The sequence below is a fragment of the Asterias amurensis genome, chromosome 19 (assembly GCF_032118995.1).
Source record: "Asterias amurensis chromosome 19, ASM3211899v1".
NCBI classification, from domain to species: Eukaryota; Metazoa; Echinodermata; class Asteroidea; order Forcipulatida; family Asteriidae; genus Asterias; species Asterias amurensis.
This window is the reverse complement of record NC_092666.1, coordinates 7,042,103-7,063,875: the sequence shown is the minus strand read 5'-3', so window position 1 is coordinate 7,063,875 and position 21,773 is coordinate 7,042,103. Positions and strand designations below refer to the sequence as shown.

The 21,773-nt window shown below is 40.9% G+C and overlaps 1 long non-coding RNA gene across 1 annotated transcript; it reads left to right on the top strand.

The window, feature by feature from the left end:
- The first annotated feature begins 346 nt into the window (after nucleotides 1–346).
- Nucleotides 347–11,984, top strand: LOC139951459 (uncharacterized). The gene is made up of 5 exons (XR_011787776.1): nucleotides 347–484; nucleotides 977–1,138; nucleotides 6,823–6,880; nucleotides 10,708–10,784; nucleotides 11,628–11,984. It is a non-coding gene; the product is annotated as an uncharacterized lncRNA (long non-coding RNA).
- Nucleotides 11,985–21,773: the final 9,789 nt, after the last annotated feature.

The following is a 21,773-nucleotide window of genomic DNA, read 5'->3' as shown; positions in this document are numbered from 1 at the left end:
CCACTTCAGAGGGAGCCGTTTCTCACAATCTTTTATACTACGAACCTCTCCCCATTACTCATTACCAAGTAAGGTTTTATGCTAATAATTATTTTGAGTAATTACCAATAGTGTCCACTGCCTTTAAGCTATTTTTCTGTGCTTAGCAAGTGTTTGTGCTTCCAGGCATAATGAAATTAGGCCTACGTTCCAGTCTATTTCCTGGCAGGCAATACATTCCACTGCTCATATTATGAAAAATGCTGTATGATAACGACCAAATAAATAGAAGGCTGGATTTCTGCACAAAAATATTGGAAAAAGTCATACAAATTGAACTTTGATAGCGCCCTCTATTGACAGGCTAATTTCATTATGATTCAAATTATATCGCCAATTGTTCTTCACCAATGTTCTCCAATAATTTCACGAAATCGCCTTAAAAATTACAGATTATTCTTCATCCATCAACCAGTTAATTCTCGCCCGTGCGTGCAGTATAGAAGTGAGTAGGACTTTTCTTCTTTTGTTATCTCTAAAGATGGGATATTGGTATTTTTTAAGTATGGGGCTCGTGATCAGTGTGATGATCAATCATTGATGGTTTGCTGCGTGCATGGGAAAGTTTGTTATTTACCAGTTACGATATGGTAGTACCCAATCATCAAGTGGTTGATTATTAAGGTTACTAGTGCTGTGTTTCTTCTCTTTGGGCCTAATAATAATCCAGTTGATCTCATTGTTTTGTGTACATGCTGTATTACCTATAATTTTTTTTTTTATAATAATTGACACTAGGCCTAGGCCTGTTTCGTTGTCTACGGATATGTGATGTGTGCTTTGTTTACCCACGCCTGCTTCTTCTATTCTGTGGAAGAGGTAAAGACATCACCAATCAGTGGTAAAGCTCGTTCATTTCAACAATGGATGAAGGTAAGTGAAGATTGAACAACTTCTTTCCAATTTTCTCATTTGCTTTCACCTTTTTTGTTTACAGTACAGTACTCTTGATGTTGGAACTGTAATACTTACCTTCATTGGTGATGATCAGTGTTGTAGCCATGGTGGGCGACGGTGGGCGGGCCTGCCCAGTACTGACATGTTCCGCCTGGCACTTCAGCTGAAAAACAGACTGCCAATACCACAACTAGTTCCAATGGTAGGTCTTGTATTGCATAATGGTCATCAGCCAGTGAGGCAGTTGAACATCTTCTGTGATTAATTTGTGGGCAGAAGTTTTATTGGGCTCTTAAAGTCACCTGGAAGTGGTATTTTTTAAAAATAAAGCTTTTGTCACTAATGTGTTTTGATGAGTGGAATGTGAATCAGTTAACTAAGGTTTTAAAAAATCAGTTCTTATGTTATTTACAAATTTAACAGTAGACCCCGACCCGAGAAGGCGCTGTTCGTGACGTCAATCGAGGCAGACTCTGCCTGTAATGCGTAGAGTAAACACAATTGCAAAATGTATGGACCAAGTCGTGAGTTTGTACTTTTAAAAACAAACAAAAATGTTTTTTTCCGGCAATGCCGACCAGGTGTATTGCTGCTGAATGCAGAAAAACACTTTTTGAAATGTACCAACTCACGACTTGGACGTACATGTACTTTGCACGTGTGTTTATTATACGCATTGCAGGCAAAGTCTGCCTCGAATGGCGTCACAAAAGGGGTAGGCGGAGTCAGCCCCCCAAACAACTTTATATATTTTTTTAACATATAAATCGTGACAAACAATTACTAAAAAAATTATATACTCTTATGTTTGAAAGAAAAAAATTCTACTTCCAGGTGACTTTAAGTTTGTACAATGATGCTTTAAGGCAAAAAGAGTTGTCTTTCGACCCTTGTCATTTTTTATTTAATTTTTGAAAATATGAAAAGAGCAAAAGCTATACTCTGCTACTTTGAAAACTCTAGGTTTATACAACCTTTTGTTCAAAATTTATGAAAGGAGATAACACCATGAGATCTGAGCAACTGAAAAAGGTTGAAAGCCCTTTCTGGTTTAAAACCCTTTACATCCACATGTATGAACTGCTAGACAAACTGCTTAGGCCTGCAGACATCCCGCTCCTCCGCCCCTTTGACATAATATCGGAGGAACCACTTGCAACCGAGTGGAAATGACCAAAAACACTTTTCCAAAAACAAAGTGTCACCCGCCAGACAAATGTTTTGCTGCATTTGGCCTGGCAGACGCTCTGCTCCCCCCCCCAACTTTGTATAGGGAATGGTGTTATTGGTCATTTCAACTTGGTTTATGTGGCTCCTCCGATGTTTAACCTGGGGGTTGGGAGAGGAGGAGTCTGGCGGGCCTAATGCAGCAAAAACCTTGTCTGGCGGCTGATACTGGTTTGGGGAATAGTGTCATTGGTCATTTCAACTTTGTTTGAGGTGGTTCCTCTGATGTTTACTTAAGTAGGGGGGGGGGGTGTCGGGCGGGCCCAATGCAGCAAAACTTCTGTCAGGCAGCTGAATACTGGTATTAAGAATAGTGTTAATCGTCCTAATTCTCTATGGTCATTTCAACTGCGTTTCAGGCTGTTCCTCTGATGTTTAACCCGGGGGGGGGGGGTGTCTGGCGGGCCCCTGGATGGCGGGCCCCAAATTCGCGGGTCGCCTGGAAAATTACCACGTCGTGTAAGGGAAACCTTCCAGTACCACAAAACGGACCTTGTTCATTTCCAGACTTTGCTAGCTGCAGTTCCTTGGGGAGTGATTGACTACAACGACATTAACGATGCTTTGGATACGTTCAGTGATTTCTTCCTCAATTGCGTCAAGGAGTGTGTTCCTGTCCGAAAAGGTAGCAAGAGAGCTAAGCCCTGGATCACCGAGGAACTTCATCGGCTCATCCTTGAGAAGCAAAGGTTGTTTAAACGAGCTCGTGTAAGTGGAACTGAGACAGCTTGGAAACAATTTAAACTTGTCAGGAACAAAGTACGCAATCTCTCCAAAAGGGCGTACAGTGAGTTCGTAACTGATTTGTTTAAGAAAAGAGATAATCGGAAAACTTTCTGGTCTTTTGTGAAGTCCAAACGCAAATCTTCTCAATCTACCAATTCTTATTTCATCAATGGTGAAAATATAAGTGACCCATCTCGGATTGCAAATGAGTTTAACTCTCTTTTCGCCAGTTTTTTCTCCGGATCCACCGACCAGGACTGTGTCACTTCTCCCATGTTGGAATTTCCCCCGTTGGAACGTTTTTCCATCACTCCAACTCAAGTTTCGTCTGAGATTCGGAATCTTTCCGCACACAAAGCATATGGACCTGATGGTATTAGCGCCCAAATGTTGAAACTTGCTGCCCCAGCCATTGTTCCTGTTCTCACAACTTTTTACAACCACACTCTTGCTTCAGGTTGTCTTCCAAGTGCGTGGAAACGTGCTAATGTAGTGCCCGTCTTCAAAAAAGGAGAAAAGAGCAACTTGATCAATTACAGACCCGTTTCTTTGACTCCAATAATCTGCAAGCTTTTAGAAAAAATCTTGTGTCGTCAAATTCTCGACCACTGTCAAATCAACGGACTTGTAGCTGACCGGCAACATGGGTTCATTCCTGGGAGGTCTTGTTCTACAGCATTGGTGTCAGCTAGTTCTCGATGGCTTCAATCTTTGGACGCACGGGTACCTGCAGTGGATGTAATCTCCTTAGATTTCAGTCGTGCGTTTGACACTATAAGCCACGATATTCTTGTTAAGAAACTCCAACTTTGCTACAACATAAAGGGTGCTGCTCTTGACTGGATTGAGTCGTTTGTAACAAACCGCCTGCAACGAGTTGTCTACAAAGGCTTTACTTCAGACTGGCTACCGGTCGGTTCAGGAGTGCCACAGGGCTCTGTACTTGGCCCCCTGCTCTTTGTTTTGTACGCGAACGATCTTCAGCTTCAACTTTCTTCAAACCTTGTACAGTACGCAGATGACACATTTTTGTTCAAAAATGTTACAACTGACGCGCCGGATTCTCTACTTCAGAAGGACCTAAACACTATAGTTAACTGGGCTAAATTGAACTGTTTGCGCTCAAATGCTGACAAGTGCAAATCGATACGGTTGACTTGGCGACGTATGAGCAAACCAGAATACAATCTTGGAAACTCCCCCCTGGAATGTGTGGACTCCATCAAGCTTCTAGGCTGTATATTCCAGAGTAACTTATCTTGGGATCTACAAGTGCAGGCTGTTACTTCAAAATGTAATAGACTGATTGGTTTGATTCGCCTCATCTCTGGCAACTGTCCTTCGTGCGTATCGCTCCATTTGTTCAAGACTCTTGTGCAGCCAATCTTGGACTACTGCTCACCCGTCTGGTGGGTTCACCGTAAAAAACACATCATATCAATCGAATCGGTACAGCGCAGAGCCAGCAGGATGATACTTCGGCAAACATATATGGAACAGCCTTATCAAGAAAGACTGAAGACTCTGGGTCTTATGTTGCTGTCTGACAGAAGAATTTTTTTAAACATTTGCTTTATTGTAAAACTGTTGATGTCCACTCGGTATAGTTTTATGAATGACTTAACTAATCTGTCTAAAGTTAACTCCCGTCACACAGAATTGCTCACTTTTCATCACCTAAAACCTAGGACGGATGCTTATAAATTTTCTACCATTGTTCGCTTTCCTAAAATGTTCTCAGAGCTCACTTTGGATACCAGGAATGTTTTGATTTTGGAGGGGTACAAGTCCTTTCGTATGAAGCTGAAGGGGGAATTTTTAGTATGTTAAAAGTGCTAGTGGTTTTAATTGTCTAAGGGGTCTTTGTGCTTTTTGGGTGGTGTTTGGGGAGGCTCTCTGCTATCATTGTCCTCGAGCCCAGTGGGTTGGCATGAATCTGTGAGGGTGCACTCTGTGCCAATTTTATTTTTTCTGGGGTTTTTTAGTCCATTCTATGTTTTTTATTATTTTCAATTGTTGTCCCTTCCTCTTATCGCTGCGGTGTTTTGTTGTGGGTGTAGTTTTTTGTTTTCAATAGTCTGATTTTGTTGTGTTTTAATGATTTCTATTGTGTGATTCTTAAATGTTTCAGTGCAATCACCTTTTTATATTGTATAATTATATTTTTATCGTTGGCAGGGGTCTGGTTTTACACATCTTTTGATGACAGTTTTATACTTTTGTTTTAGCCTTGACAGCCCCTGTACAACTTGCAACTATTGTGTATGTCTAAAGATTTAAAATAAATAAATAAATAAAAATGCAGCAAATGTTTTGTCGGGCGGCTGATACTGGTATTGGGAATAGTGTCATCATTTGTCATTTCAACTTGGTTTACAAGGGGGTCTGATATTTAACGTGGGGGGGGGGTCTGGCAGGCCTAATGCAGCAAAACCTTTGTCTGGTGGCTGATACTGGTATTGGGAATAGTGTCATCATTGGTCATTTCAACTTGGTTTTAGGTGGTTCCTCAGATGTTTAACCCAGGAGAGGGGGGGGGGGGGGTGTCTGGCGGGCCCAATTCAGCAAATCTCAAGTCTGGTGGCTGATACTGGTATTAATTATAGTGTTATTGGTCCTTTCTCTATCTGGTCATTTCAACTGCGGTTCCTCTGTTGTTTAACCCAGCTACTAGCATACTTGTTGTTATTAAATTATGGGCTCTTACGTTTTAAAAGAATACCAGGTCGACGCGTGGGGTCAGGGCTGGAGCTCCAGAAAGGGGGTGTTTTTAGAATTATGTATTTCAAGAGGCAGTATCACTGAGTATGGATTGAATTTTTGGTGCATCTTCATAAACCCTTGGAGTATCAAGAAGACGACGGGCCTAACCATGCCGGATTAACATGAGTTGAGATTTGTGAGTTTGGTGTTATTTACCGAGCTTTGTTTGTTTTGATTGGCTGTTTGCAGGGAAGAGGTTGAATCAAGGAAGAGGCTTAGTGAGAACAATGCAGAGGACAAGTAGTTTATTTATTTGTTTATTTATTTATTCACCCAGGCTTTAAAAACTTCAAAACACACAGCAACAATAAGTAGAAATGTATAACTTTTGCATTATTAGTAAAATAATTAGAGACATATCAACAAAAAGCAAGCAGAAGCCTATATGGATTGCCCAATAGGGAACCAAATCACTATTCAGTTCTTGAATTGGTCTCAACATTTTGACTAGCTTGCTCTAGCCATCGTCAAGAGACTGACTCCGGGGTAGTGCAGTTAATTATGATCCTATAAAGCTAAAGTAGTTGTCCCAGCCAATTTTCTATACCTGCGCCAGGGTATATTTACAAAGCAGGACAGTTCTTTTCAGAACAAGTTTCCCCAAAATCTGATATTCTACTCTTTGCGGTAGTAAAATAAAGCAAGACAGTTCTCTAAAGAACAATCTCTACCTGGCAAGTAGAAACACACATGGTGTTTGTTACCGCAAACCAAATACAATTGATACCTCACCATGCAAAGCCGAAATTCTTTTGTACCCTTTTCACTGATGAAAGAGGTTTCTAAAAAAAGTATTGCCTTGTTAGTGATTTCCAATCCATGTTTAGTTTCACCTCACATGTAGGTACTTTTTTCCCCAAAAGACTTCGTTGGATTAAAACACAAGTGCTTTATTTGTCTTTAAAAAGACAAATTTGTCTTTAAAAAGACAAATAGGTAATTAATATCTGCAAATTATTTATTATGGCCCATCAAAATGAACTAGGCATTTCTGAGCTTATAAGAAACTGGTGATTGTTAAATGTAATACTGTAAAAAAATTAACTATGCCTAGTGCTAGTGATCAAATGCACACAAAACATGCAACTACACATGTAGATCATTCAGACTGAATTTCTTCGTTTTACAGCAGCTGATGTAAATTTGTCCGATATTTGTTGTCTATTGTAGGTTGCGTAGAGAAGCCCTACAGAAGTACATTCGGCGAGCAGTAGCATCTAGACAAACGGTAAGTACAGTCTTTCTAATGATTTTTCTCCTGTAGATGATCAGCGTATATTAATAGAAACATGAGTCTTTAATCAATAGTTCTTTTCCTAACCAACACTATTCAAAAAGAGACTCACACGGTGTTATCACAAAATGTTCTTATAGTTATAATTCCACCATACAAAGTTTCAAATTCTACTAATGGTGGTGGGCATCAAATAGGTGGGGGTGGGGTGTGACAAGGGGAGAGGGGCACAATATCAAATGTCCCCCCCCCCCATCTTTTTGACCACCTTGATCATGAAGCCAAAGTATTGCACTGTGTAAGACCAACCCTGTGTCTCGCCATGGGCATTAATCCTGGGGGCTAAGGGACCTTGTCAAAACTCATCCTGGACAGCCAACGGACGGGCGCCCGTCCAGGACCAGGTTTCTGTCCCATGTTCAATTCCCTTGTAGTGATTACTTTATCGGACGGGCTATAGGACGAGCTCGCAGTGACTGGCCTTCACCAGAGATCATTTGTTTACAAACCGCAGAGTGTTTAGATTGCTATCTACTGGAAAACAAGCAGGGGGTCTCCCGAGGGCCAGTTTGCGGTTTCACACTGGGCTTCAATGACCTTGAGTATTTACTACAGACAAATTGGTCATATCTTAAGCTCTCTGTGCATTTCAATTTGTAACTTTTTAACAGGATGGGTTTCAACGTTTTTATTTCAGTCTGTGGACAAAATTGCAATTGTCTTTATTGTCTATGTTGTTCTTCTGGGTCAATAAAAGCTTATTTAATTATTTGAGATCCTAGAGAATCAGTTTCAACATATCAACAAGAAAAGTTTTCGAACAAACAGGGTACCTTGTTTTATTAGAGTTTGGAACAATGAGACGGATCCGATTCTCGTATCTTTCACTATTAATGGTCAACTTAAACTTGAAGGCACTCGAATGTAATTGTGTTGCATCAACCCTTCAAAAAACTCAGTTCATTACAAAGTTTAAATCGGTCGGGGTGTTTTTAATTACAGTATATATACTTAATTTAACTCATTATCAACAAAAGGATAGAAGTTTTATGCACTTAAAATGTACGCATTTTAAATAGATATCTTACAATGGTATTTTCAAAATTGTACGCAGTGATTATAAAATGTTAAAAAGCAAACGGTTCTTACGGTATATATTTCCTTAAAACAAAAGTCACAAACGTCAAATGATGAATTAGGATCAACACAATAAACAGTCAGTTTTATGTTTATGCATGTTGGTGCCATTCAATCTAGTGGGACAACCCCTTTTAAAATCTTTAGATTAAAATCTAATTATTTGAGAAATCCATGTTATTAAACAGCACCTTCACAATGATGTATCCCTTTTGATGCATCGTGATTGAATAGAAATTATCCTGAAAGTAATTTAGACAATAAATAACCTTGGAACATCACCCCACAATCCAACAAGTTTGAAGTGTTATGGTCCATTTTTGAAGGGTATAAATCTTTGAAGGGAATTTCCTGTGTATGAACGGGTGGCCATGATTAGCATCCATGTGGTTATTTTTCAAGATGGTGGATAATTTCACCAATATTGCAATAAGTTTTCATTTGATGCTTTATATTTTTCATTGGTTTAATTTTTATAAACCTATACAATTTAGGAATGGAGAATAAAACACTGTTAACGGTTTACATGAGCTATGCTAGTATAATCTTTCCTACAGTGACCTCCAAACAGTCAGTCCAGACTTGCCCCAAACCGCAAACCCCAGGTTTGTTTAGTTAGTGTTTAATGAGCCAGTGAAACCGCAGAGCGCTCAGTGGGGTGCCTTGGGTACTGTGTATCGGACGGGAATACACATTTCATCATGTGGAACCTTGTTCCATATGAACTCCCATCCTGTGGCCCGTCCGACAAAAATGTGACATCGGACGAGCCTTGTCCTGTGGTCTGTCCAGGATGAGTTTTGACAAGACCCCTAAGGATGACACAACTTTTTAGAAGGGTGGGGGACACTATATCAAACGTCCCCCTCTCAAAATTGACCGAAGATTGCACCACAGAGCATCTAAAATGCAGAATTTTCCCGTGCCTATAGACGATGTGACCTCTGACATCACACGAAAACCATAACATGATTCGCACGCATACTGCCAGGCAAAACCTTTGTGTTTTGGCAGCCAGCTAGAAAATGTACGCAATCTTACTGTGACTGCGCAACTCAGGTGCCCGGCGAAACATGACGTATAGAGTGTTTTGTCAACAGAGGGTGGTTTGAATGTAAACATGGTCACATCGTCTATAAGCGGGCCTGGACCCTATGCTGTTTGGCTTCTCACACAAATGCTCAAACATTATGATTGATGCCATTGACGGGACACAGGGTTTGGTCTTATACGGTGCAATACTTGAGTTTCAAGATAAAGACAAGTCATTAGATACGGCAAACATTTGAGTTTATGCCCTCCACCCTTCAAAAATGGGGGGGGGGAGGGGGGGATAGTCCCTTCCACTGTTTCAAGGGGGAGGTGCAATTTTGTCAACGTTTGAGCAATAGTGTGAGAAGCCAAACAGCATCTAGGATCCAGGCCTGATTAAAGGCAGTGGACACTATTGGTAGTGACTCAAAATAATTATCAGCCTAAAACCTCACTTGGTAACGTGCAATGGGGAGAGGTTGATAGTATCAAACATTGTGAGAAACGGCTCCCTCTGAAGTGTCGTAGTTCCCGAGAAAGAAGTAATTTTTCATGAAATTCATTTCAAGATCTCAGATTTAGAATGCCAGGTCTCGAAATCAAGCACCTGAAAGCACACTACTCTGTGTGACAGGTGTTTTTTTGTTTTGTGCATTAATATCTCGCAACGACCGATTGAGCTCAGATTTTCACAGGTTTGTTATTTTAGGCATTTTGCGATACACCAAGTGAGAAGACTGGTCTTTGAAAATTACCAATAGTGTCCAGAGTCTTTAGGCGAGCCCGGACTCATTTGCCCCCTACAACTTGTGTCATGTATGTAGATCCGTACTTGAAGATGCTGTTAACTCAAAAGGTTCTACTGCTGCTCACATTTTAAAGGCTTTGCTCTATTCCATTCTTTTTGCCTCTTGTTGACAGTTGCCCTAAGATTGCACCACAGAGCATCTAGAATGTGAACTGTTCCCAGGCCCTTAAACGGGCCCGACCCACGCCGTAAAGGTTTCACACGAGCATGCTTATAGATCCGCACATGAAGATGATGTTAATCAAAAAGGTTATACAACTGCTGCTCACATTTAAAAGGCTTTATAAATGTTCTGTTCCATTCGTTTTGCCTATTGGCCTAAGTTTGCACCAGAGAATCTAGAATGCAAAGTTTTGCCCAGGCCGAAAAAGGTTTTGCGTTCCGCTTTATAGCATGCTCCATCTTTAATTGGTTTGCCCTACCAACAAGCCCCCACCCCCTTTATAGAATTTCCTGTCTTAATCCACCCTTGACGATGCTAGGAATGAACCGCCGTCTGAGCATTATATGTAGAAATAATTTGTATACGCAGCTATAATTGAATTGGTTTTTAGCTAATAACCAGGATAGCAATTAAATGGTGCATCATTTGTCATAGCTCGAAATAGCCATTAAATTCCAAGATCTCAGATGGGGCACATCTTCCCTCAGACTCATAAGATTGCACTAGAGAGCATAAATGGCCTTAAAATTTTCCTGGGGCCCTTAAGCGAGGCGGGACCCCACGCCGTAGATGGTATGACTAACGATGTTCCTCCCCCCATCTTTCAAGACAGATTGACGTCGATGCTAATGGTCACTCTAAAGAAATTATAACATTATGAATGTTTTCTCATTTTCTCAGTTGCACAAAACCCAAGAGAGCAAAAGAGCTGAGCTGGAGAGTCAAATGAAGGATAACAGGAAGCGGAGGAAGACTCTGTAAGAGACACTGTTTTTTTTCTTATTCAAGATTACATCTCAGCAACACCGTACTTAAGGGTTTGGATACCTTTTGTACAACACAAAACTCAATGTCAACAGATATACATTATACTATCCGGTTTGAAGATAATGGTGGTAGAAGGCTTCTAAAATATTACTTGCCTTGCTGAGGTTGTAAGTTTTGAGACATGAGTAAAAAAATATTATGAAAGTAGTTTTTGTTTCATGAAACAAAAGTGATCTTAGCATGTAAAACGTATTTACGCTACTCTCCTGAAAACCTTGCTGTTTATATTGCCTTTTGTTTTCTTCGCAAAACTTTAAAACTAATGTTGCTAAAATTGTATAGTACATGTACATCATTCACAGTGCATTGGGATTTATGTAATGGGCAAAATTGTTATACAAAAGGTACCAAAACCCTTTAAAGATACAACTTTGTACTTGTTTTTGAGATCGTCATTCCTTTTATCGATTGTCCCTGAATGAGAATGCATTTATTAACTGAACCATTTCTGGGTTTATAATTTGTTTTTAACCTTTACACTGATGTGTTTTAACCACTGTACCCTGTGAAAACAAATATAGTATGCAAATCACTCGAGTGGGATTTGAACGCGCGACCTTTGCATTGCTAAAGCAGATGTCCTACAACTAGACCACCGAGCTAGCCCGATGGCTAGAGGCAGCTCAAATCCTGGGTTTAAAAAACTGACTGACCCATAACCCTATTAACAATAAATAATTGTAGTGCCAGTAGTAAAAATTCTTGTTGTTACTGTCCAAATTGCTTGTATTAGAAATGTAAAGTTATTGTGTAATGTTTATTTTCATCTGCAGCACGCAGCAGCGCTGGAGTGGGAGTGAAAAGATCACCTTTTGTCACAACAGTGGAGTCAGTGCTACTATACGGAGATGAGACCTAGACCCTAACCACCAGGATGGAGAAGTCTCTGGATGGTTGCTACACCAGGATGCAGCGTATGACCCTAAACATCCCCTGGCAAGACCACATGAGAAACTCCAATCTGTATGCTGGCTGGCCAAAGGCTACAGAGAAGATCCGTGAACGCCGCCTCAAGCTTGCTCGGCACTGTGTCCGCCACTCAGAGCTTGCCCCTTGCCCAATCATCCTCTGAGAGCCCACCCAAGGCAAGGCTTCTCGTGGGAGAAGATGACTCTCCTACCTAGACACACTGAAATGAAACATCGGCTTGACCAGCGCTGAAGAACTACGCTCCTTCATGCTGGACCGGAACATCTGGAGAAAAATCACTGAGCAGGCTCGAGCCTCTAGATGGCGCTTGACTTGATTGATTGGGAGTATGATTCAAACTGCGAGCAGCTCATCAGGCCTCATCCAAAACACCTGTAATCATAGTCTATAGTGATGGTACCCAAGCCCATCAAGAGAGCCCCATAGTCTGCCGACCAGAACACCAATGGGAATCTTGAGGTTCAGGTGGTCACCAAGCAAAATCCTAAGGAGAGGTCAGATAAGACTGGTGAGGTCCACCATTTTGAAGTCCAGTCGCTCAGACGACGTCATTTTTGTCACAGTGATGAATTTGGTAATGCTTCACCAAAGTCAGTCGGTTCAGAGCCTCCATCGCCAACACGATCAACGGAGAAATCTCCAAGAAAAGATGCTGTCATCCCATCACCTTGGGGTTCACCACAGAAATCCCAAGGTGATGAGCTCTCTGCAGCGTTTCCTGGTCATCACACCAGAAGCATCAGCCATAAGAAAGTACCGGAAGAAGGCGTCAATCCCGAAGTTTTTTAAACAGGTTTTATTGTTTTGTTATCCTTGAGTTTTATACATATTAACTGCAACAATGACGCTACAGTTGTACCAGTTGCTTTTAAATGTATTAAACCACCTCAGATGTATAATTATTTAACTTGGCTTTTAAGACACTGGACACTATTGGTAATTGTCAAACACTAGTCTTCACAGTTGGTGTATCTCAACATATGCACAAAATAACAAACCTGAGAAAATTTGAGCTCACAAAGTTTTATACTATCACCCTCTCCCCATTACTCATAATCAACTGGTATGCAGTGCTAACCCCTAAATGAATTAGCACCGTGGACTTGTTAATGCCTTTATCAAATTATGTGACAGGATGCCATACACAAAGCAAACCCTTTCCATAAGGGCATGAATACAACAACAAATTAAAAAAATTATATGATGTTATATGGGATAGTAGGGTTTGTATAAAAAGCAAAACTTATAACAAGGAACAAAGTTAACTTACTGTTTTAAAGGCACTGTACACATTTGGTAATTACTCAAAATAGGCCTTTATTAGCATAAAACATTATTTGGTAACGAGCAACGGAAGACTGTTGATAGTATAAAACATTGTGAGAAACGACTTCCTATAAAGAGATAATTTCTCACTAAAATAATATATATAAAAATTGGCCAGAAGCACACTATTTTATACAACAAGGGTGATTTTTTCTTTCATCAGTTTCTTGCAACTTCAATGAACAGTTGAGTCCAAATTTCCACATTCTTGTTTCTTTATGCATATATGTTCGGATACACCGAGTAAGAATACTGGTCTTTGACAAAAACCAAACGTGTTCAGTCCTTATTGTTTTTTTTTTTTAAATTAAGATGCGTACTGCCTGTGATAGTATTAACAAACCATACAATGTACTTGTACAGTAGCATTAACATCAGTGCCCAATTTCATATAGCTACTTTTAGCAAGCACAAACCATAGAGTTATATATAAGAACTAGAGCGCGCACTGACCTATATACGCGCCCCGGTATGCGAGCAGGCGGCCATTTTTTAAGTTGACAACACAGCTATCTCACAGCGTGTGTTTGTGCGGCCATTTTGTAAGTTGAACAAACAGCATCGCGTGAGTGTGAGTGTAGTGCTCTGAAAACCTGTTGTTTCCAGTCCGCCGTTTCGAAAATACCAGGGTCTTTTTGAAACGCAGGTATTTTTACAGGTCAGGATCCAAAAGTACTTAAAGTCTGCTATATCCATTCGCCGTTTCTAAAACGCCCAGATAATTCGAACCCTGATGTTGTAGCGCCACCAACTGGCGGTGTATTCCTCGGCTGCTGAAACGGCGGAGATCCTGAAACTGGTCCGTGAACTGGACCACACAGCCGGTGTGTATTTTCATAATTGTAAGGGCCTACAATAAGTATTCTGGCAAGGGAAGATCTATTAAGGTATGTTATGGAAAACCAAAGCAAAATTATTTATTTTGGTAGCGTACCTTACTTCAGTCATCAGTGTTCAAACAAGAGTACTTCTTTTATTGACTCGAAATTGCCCAACTTTAACTTGCATATTCCTTTGTAAAGTACATTACTTACCAATGCATAGTACACAGTACATGTGTACATCATAAGACATGTGCAATATTACCAGATACAGTACTTCTGCAGTATTATCTAACCTGCACCAATAAAATGCCTAAAAACTTTACAAATGGTCACTCAGGATTATGTTACACTTTAAAAAAAGGTCGGAAAAGTTTCCGTATGGCGCCACCACTTTTTCATTCGAAATAAAATAATATAGTATCTAATTTACCTGATTGATATATCCCTTTTTGTAAAAATGAGTGAAAAGGTGGTGGCGCCATACGGAAAGTTATCCAAATGGTCAGATTTAGCGGAACTTGAGTGTAGTAGGCAACAAAATAGTTTGTTAATTCGGTTCACAATTACTGACTGAGCATTTTGATTGACACCAGTATTAAAGGAACACGTTGCCTTGGATCGGACGAGTTGGTCAAAACAAAAGCGTTTGTAACCGTTTTTTATAAAATGCATATGGTTGGAAAGATGTTTTAAAAGTAGAATACAATGATCCACACAAGTTTGCCTCGAAATTGCGTGGTTTTCCTTCTACTATGCGAACTAACATGGTCGGCCATTTATGGGAGTCAAAATTTTGACCCCCATAAATGGCCGACGTGTTAGTCGACGAGGTAAAAGGAAAACCACGCAATTTCGAGGCATGTTTGTGTGGATCATTGTATTCTACTTTTACAACATCTTTCTACCCATTCGCATTTTACAAAAAACGGTTACAAACGCTTTTCAAAGACCAACTCGACCGATCCAAGGCAACGTGTTCCTTTAATGTTGCACTATGTCTATGAGTATGATTGAATGATGATGATGTTGTTTTGCAGAATTATTATGGGCACCTGAGTGGCTGAAAGGCAGTGGACACTGTTGGTAATTGTCAAAGACTAGTCCCCACAGTTAGTGTATCTCAACATATGCATAAAATAACAAACCTGTGAAAATTTGAGCTCAATTGGTCATTGAACTTGCGAGATAATGAAAAAAAAAAACACCCTTGTCACACGAAGTTGTGTGCGTTTAGATGGTTGATTTCGAGACCTCCAGTTCTAAATCTGAGGTCTCGAAATCAAATTCGTGGAAAATTACTTCTTGCTCGAAAACTATGGCACTTCAGAGGGAGCCGTTTCTCAAAATGTTTTTTACCATTAACCTCTCCCCATTACTCCGCACCAAGTAAGCTTTTGTGCTAATTATGTTTTTGAGTAACTACCAATAGTGTCCACTGCCTTTAAAGTCAAATTTAAAAAGTTGCAAAAGCCCATTCACCCAATTCCAGAACCTTGGGAACTAGCACTTAAGCATCACATACTAGTTGCGATACGTAACTCTCCTCCCGACGGCCGCCAGGCCGTAGGGTTACGAGATTCTTTTGATCGGAAACAGTTGATCTGGTCCAACACATACAATTTCGACAGCTAGTCACCAGAATTGCCCCATCTTTACCACTTTCAAAAATCATGACACAAATTCTGAGGGTACGAACTTAATCCGCAATGTCTAATGCAGCCTTCCATAATACTCAAAACACCATTTAGAATATTTTTCGAAGAACAATGGACAAAAACTTACAGATCCTGGAGCGATTCCCAGGTTCATATTTTGAACCTGTCGCATCAAACGCATTATTTTGTTGATGGGCTAAATGGGCTAAACCATTCTGTAAAATGGTTCCTGACCATTGAAAGTAAAAGTTAAACTTTTTTTCGTTGGAGCAGGTGATACTCTTTGAAATACCATTCACTCAAACAAATCTATTTTTTTATGTTTGGGGCCAAACATCTGACATAGCATCTTTTAGCCGCTCAAGTGCCCTTAAAGGCAGTCGGACACTATTGGTAATTACTCAAAATAATGTTCAGCACAAATCTTTTCTTGGTGACGAGTAGTAGGGAGAGGTTGATGGTATAAAACATTGTGAGAAACGGCTCCCTCTGAAGTGCCATAGTTTTCGAGAAAGAAGTAATTTTCCATGAATTTGATTTCGATACCTCAGATTTAGAACTTGAGGTCTCAAAATCGACCATCTAACATGTCCTAACGCACACAACTTCGTGTGACAAGGGTGTTTTTTCTTTCATTATTATCTTGCAACTTTGATGACTGATTGAGCTCAAATTTTCACAGGTTAGTTATTTTATACATGTGTTGAGGTACACCAACTGTGGAGGCTAGTCTTTGATAATTACCAACAGTGTCCACTGCCTTTAAATCCTGTGAATTGAGTCAACCAATTATTTTATTGCATACTAATTCAGGTTCCGATAAATCTGACCATTTGTAAGTAGTTAAATACTTTGTTAGTGCAGTTTAGTTATTTTAGTGAGTTTTATTGTGTCCATATTATTTAGTGATTTATGGTTGTGCATTTACTCTTTTTCGATGTGCTTTTTACATACATCTAGGCCTAAATCCCATGCCATACTCAAAATTCATCAAGAGGGACCAATACAATACATCAGGCCTGTATGCTTTTGCTTCGTTTTTGAAAGGGCAAGCGCACCAAGGCATTTTCTCTTGGAAAAGGGGAGGAAATTATAAATTTGCACTGGAGCATTTCAAGGGCACCAAGGCAATGACCAGGGGCCAGGGAGGCAATCGCCTTTGGTGCCACAGTGAAGTATCATACATCTAGGCCTAAATCACATGCCATAGATTAGTCCAAATTCATCATGACAGACCAATACAATACTACATGTAAATAGCTTCATACATGTTTTACTGTAAGTTCATGTCAGCGCTATGACAGAATTAGTCTTTAAACAATCTAGTAATCTGCAAAAATAAATTAACTGATTTTTGTCTGTCTTTCTTCTTACATAATTTACAAGCTAGATCCCAGTGTAGCCGTTAACATCCCAATGTCAACACGCACACAAGTAAACTTTCAAGACGTTTTCCTAAGCCCAAGACAAAACAGGTGTCAAGGACATCCCTGTGTAGGAAGAAGCATTCTTCGCCCAGGTCCGGTGAGAAGGTGGCTCGAAGTAGGGAGACGTCTCACAGTCGGGATTGAGAATCGACGAAATTGGAGGAAAATACACCCTGCAGAAGAATGGATACAATGAGATTGCTGTTGTGGCTGAGTGTGAGGTAACGTTTACAAAATTCAAATCCATCAAAGTCAACAATCGAGCAAAGCAGAGGTTACTTTGTATTGGGATTAGTGTTGTGGGTCATTTAAACATGGTTTTATTAGGCTACTCTGATGTGGGGGGGGATGTGTCTGGCAGGCCTAATGCAGCAGAAAACTTGTCTGGTGGTTGATACTTATTGTATGATGAATAGTGTTATTGGTCATTTCAACTTGGTTGGAGGTACTTTCTCAGATGGCAAACCCAAGGAGAGTGGATAGAGGGTGTCTGGCAGGCAAAAAAGAGCAGACAACTTGTCTGGCTGTTGATCTTTTCTTTGAAAATAGAGTTACTGGTCATATTCAACTTGGTTTCAAGTGGTTACTCCAATGTTGGGTGGGGGGGGGGGTGTCTGCATTGTCTGGTGGCTGATACTATGTATTCGGTATATTTTTTTGGTAATTTCAACATGATTTCAGGTGGTTACTCTGACGGGGAGGGGGGGTTGTCTGGTGGGCCTAATGTAGCAAAACTTTTGTCTGGCGGCTCATACATGTACGTTGTTTAGGAAATAGTGTTTTTGGTCATTTCAACATTGTTTCATCGGGTGGTTCCTCCGATGTTGGGGGGGGGGGTGTATGGCAGCCTAAAGCGGCAGACAGTTTGTATGGCGGTTAATGCTTGTATGGAGAAAAGTGTTATTAGTCATTTCAACTTGGTTTTGACCAAGAGAGGGGAAGGGGGTGGTGTTCTAAGATGGTAAAACCAGGGAGGGGGGGGGGGTGGGTGTCTGGGCGCAAAATGCAGCAGACAATTTGTCTAGTGGCTGATACTTTTCATTGGCAATGCTGTTATCGTTCATTTGAACTTCGTTTCAGGTGGTACTTCGGGGGGTGGGGGGTGCTTTCCATGGCAGGCCTAATGCAGCAAAGCAGAGGCTACTTTGTATTGGGATTAGAGTTTTGGGTCATTTAAACATAGTTTCATGGGGCTCCTCTGATGTGGGGAGGGGGGAGGTCTGGCTGGCCTAATGCAGCAGAAAACTTGTCTAGTGGTTGATGCTTGTATGAAGAATAGTGTTATTGGTCATTTTCAACTGCAGGTACTTTCTCAGATGGTAAACCCAGGGAGAGGGGATATAGGGTGTCTGGCAGGCAAAATGCGGCAGACAATTTGTCTGGCTGTTGATCTTTTCATTGGGAATAGTGTTACTGGTCATATTCAACTTGGTTTCTAGTGGTTACTCCAATGTTGGGTGGGGGGTGTCTGCATCCTTACACAGCAAAACATTGTGTGGTGGCTGATACTATGTATTCGGTATACTTTTTTTGGTCATCTTAACATGGTTTCAGGTGGTTACTGTGATGGTTAACCCAGGGGGTGGGGAGGAGGGGGGTGGTTGTCTGGCGGGCCTAATGCAACAAAACAGTTGTCCGGCGGCTTATACATTGTTTAGGAAATAGCGTTTTTGGTCATTTCAACATTGTTTCAGGTGGTTCCTCCGAGGGTGGGGGGGGGGGGGGGGCCCTAAAGCGGCAGACAATTTGTCTGGCAGTTAATGCTTGTACATGTTGTATGGAGAAAAGTGTTATTGGTCAATTCAACTTGGTTTTGACCCAGAGAGGGGGAGGGGGTGGGTGTCTCTTGGGGCAAAATGCAGCGGACAATTTGTCTAGCAGTTGATGCTTTTCATTGGGATAGTGTTATTGGTCATTTCAACATGGTTTCAGATAGCTCCTCCGATGTTGGGGGAGGGAGGGGGTGTGTCTGGCGGGCCTAATGCAGAAGACATGTTGTTTGGTTGTTGATACTGGTTGGAAGAGTAGTGTTTTTATTGGTCATTTCGACTTGCTGGGAGGTAGTTCCTCAGATGGTAAACCCAGGGAGGGGGCGGAGGAGGTATCTGGGCGCGCAAAATGCAGCAGACAATTTGCCTCGTGGTTGATACTTTTCATTGGCAATGGTGTTATTGGTCATTTGAACTTGGTTTCAGGTGGTTCCGATGGTGGGGGGGGGGGGCGGTGTTGTCCATGGCAGGCCTAATGCAGCAAAGCAGAGGATACTTTGTATTGGGATTAGTTTTTTTGGGTCATTTAAACATGGTTTCATAGGGCTCCTCCGATGTGACGGGGAGGGGTGTGTTTGGCTGGCCTAATGCAGCAGACAATTGATCTGGTGGGTGATACTTGTATGGAGATTAGTGTTGTTGGTCATTTCAACTTGGTTGCAGGTATTTTCTCAGATGGTAAACCCAGGGAGAGGGGATAGAGGGTGTCTGGCAGGCAAAATGCAGACAATTTGTCTAGCTGTTGATCTTTTCATTGGGAATAGTGTTACTGGTCATATTCAACTTGGTTTCAAGTGGTTACTCCAATGTTGGGTGAGGGGGGTGGGGGGTGTCTGCATTGTCATGATTGTCTGGTGGCTGATACTATGTATTTAGTATACTTTTTTTGGTAATTTCAACATGGTTTCAGGTGGTTACTCTGATGCTTAACCCAGGGGGCGGGGAGGGTGTTGTCTGGTGGGCCTAAATGCAGCAAAACATTTGTCTGGCGGCTCACACGTTGTTTAGGAAATAGTGTTTTTAATCATTTCAGCACTGTTTCATCAGGTGGTTCCTCCGATGTGGGGGGGGGGGGGGTGTATGGCAGCCTGTCTGGTTGTTGATACTTGTTTAAAGAATAGTGTTATTGGTCATTTTCAACTTGGTTGCAGGTACTTTCTCAGATAGTAAACCCAGGGAGAGGGGATAGAGGGTGTCTGGCGGGCAAAATGCAGCAGACAATTTGTACGGATGTTGATCTTTTTATTGGGAATATTGTTACTGGTCATTTCATTTTGGTTTCAGGTGGTTCCTCCAATGTGGTCATTTCAACATGGTTTCAGGTGGTTACTCTGATGGTTAACCCATGGCACGGGGGGGGGGGGGGGGGGGTTTGTCTGGCGGGCCTAATGCAGCAAAACATTTGTTTGGCGGCTCATACGTCGTATAGGAAATATTGATTTTGGTCATTTCAACATGGTTTGAGGTGGTTCCTCTGAATTTTTTTTTGGGGGGGCGTGTCTGGCGGTTGATACTTAAACGAAGAATATCGTTACTGTTCATTTCGACTTGGTTTTAGGTGGTACCTACAATGTTTGATTCAGCTCATTATATTGCGTCTTTGTTGGGTGTCCATGGCAAACATCCATATCTGACTATGTCAGGTTATCCAGTAAATGTTCTTGTACTCAAATATTGGTACCTTGTTCGTTTAACCAAAGTGCTCTGGGCTCTGGATGAGACAAGACCAACACAACTTGAAAAAGAGTCAAGGAACGGAACTGTTATGTAGGTTTTTAACAAACACAGATAGAGATGATGAATATTTAACAGCATCATTTAAAGACAGTGGAAACTATTGGTAGTTGTCAAAGACCAGTCTTCTGTATCTCAACATCTATTATGCATAAAATAACAAACCTGTGAAAATTTGAGCTCAATTTGTCGTCGAAGTTGCAAGATTTGAATGAAATAAAAACACCCTTGGCACACAAAGTTGTGTGCTTTCAGATGCTAGATTTCGAAACCAAGAGGTCTCGAAATCAAATTCGTGGAAAATTACTTCTCCCCATTACTCAATACCAAGTGAGGTTTTATGCTAAAAACGATTTTGAGTAATTATCAATAGTGTCCACTGCCTTTAAAGGCAATGGACACTATTGGTAATTACTCAAAATAATTTTTAGCATGAAACCTCACTTTGTTACTGTTGAATCTTCGGTTTATTCGTTTCTAAACTACAAATCACAATCCCACCGGCACATGCACACACGACCTTTGACCTAATGGTAATTAGACTAGCGCTGTTTGTCGCTCGTAAACACAACATCCGTCCCTTTTTAGACAAAATCTCAACTTTTGTAAACAATGGGAAACAACTGGAGATAGCCTAAATTGCTTAACAGTAGCCTACTTTCTGACTTACTACATGTATGTTTCTGACAAGGCAATTTCTACAACTTGTTTAAAGACTTGATTGGATGCAAATAAAGTTGTTATATCAGTAACATATGCGTACAATATAAACCACATTTTTTTTTAGTTTAAACTTTTAACTTAGCAGTATTGAAAACGGTCGTGCATGAATAAAGACCAACTGCTTTTTAATACAATGAAAAACTTTTAAACAAACTTTAATAAACAAAGAACAATGCTTTCAATGTTTTCAATGTATTCTCATCTTCAAGTTCAAAGTTCTGTCCAGTTCATTCAGTTTAGAACAAAGTCTTTGTATTTCGGATGCATGCCACACTGTCTTTTGGGTCTGGCAATGGTGGGGAAGATTGTTGGTCCACGACAGGTGGGGGGTCGCGACTGAATTGGTATCTGCCAAACTCTGAGTCGGGGAAACTAAAATCTGTTCAGGGACAGCTCTTCCGTGATCCATTTTGGATGGTTGAATGGCAGGGTCAGACAGTGGCATATCCGCGTCATGTGCAGTTTGCATAAACTTCTTCACATGGCTAGTGTTTCGCGAATATTGAGCACCTTTCAGGGAGGCAACTATGA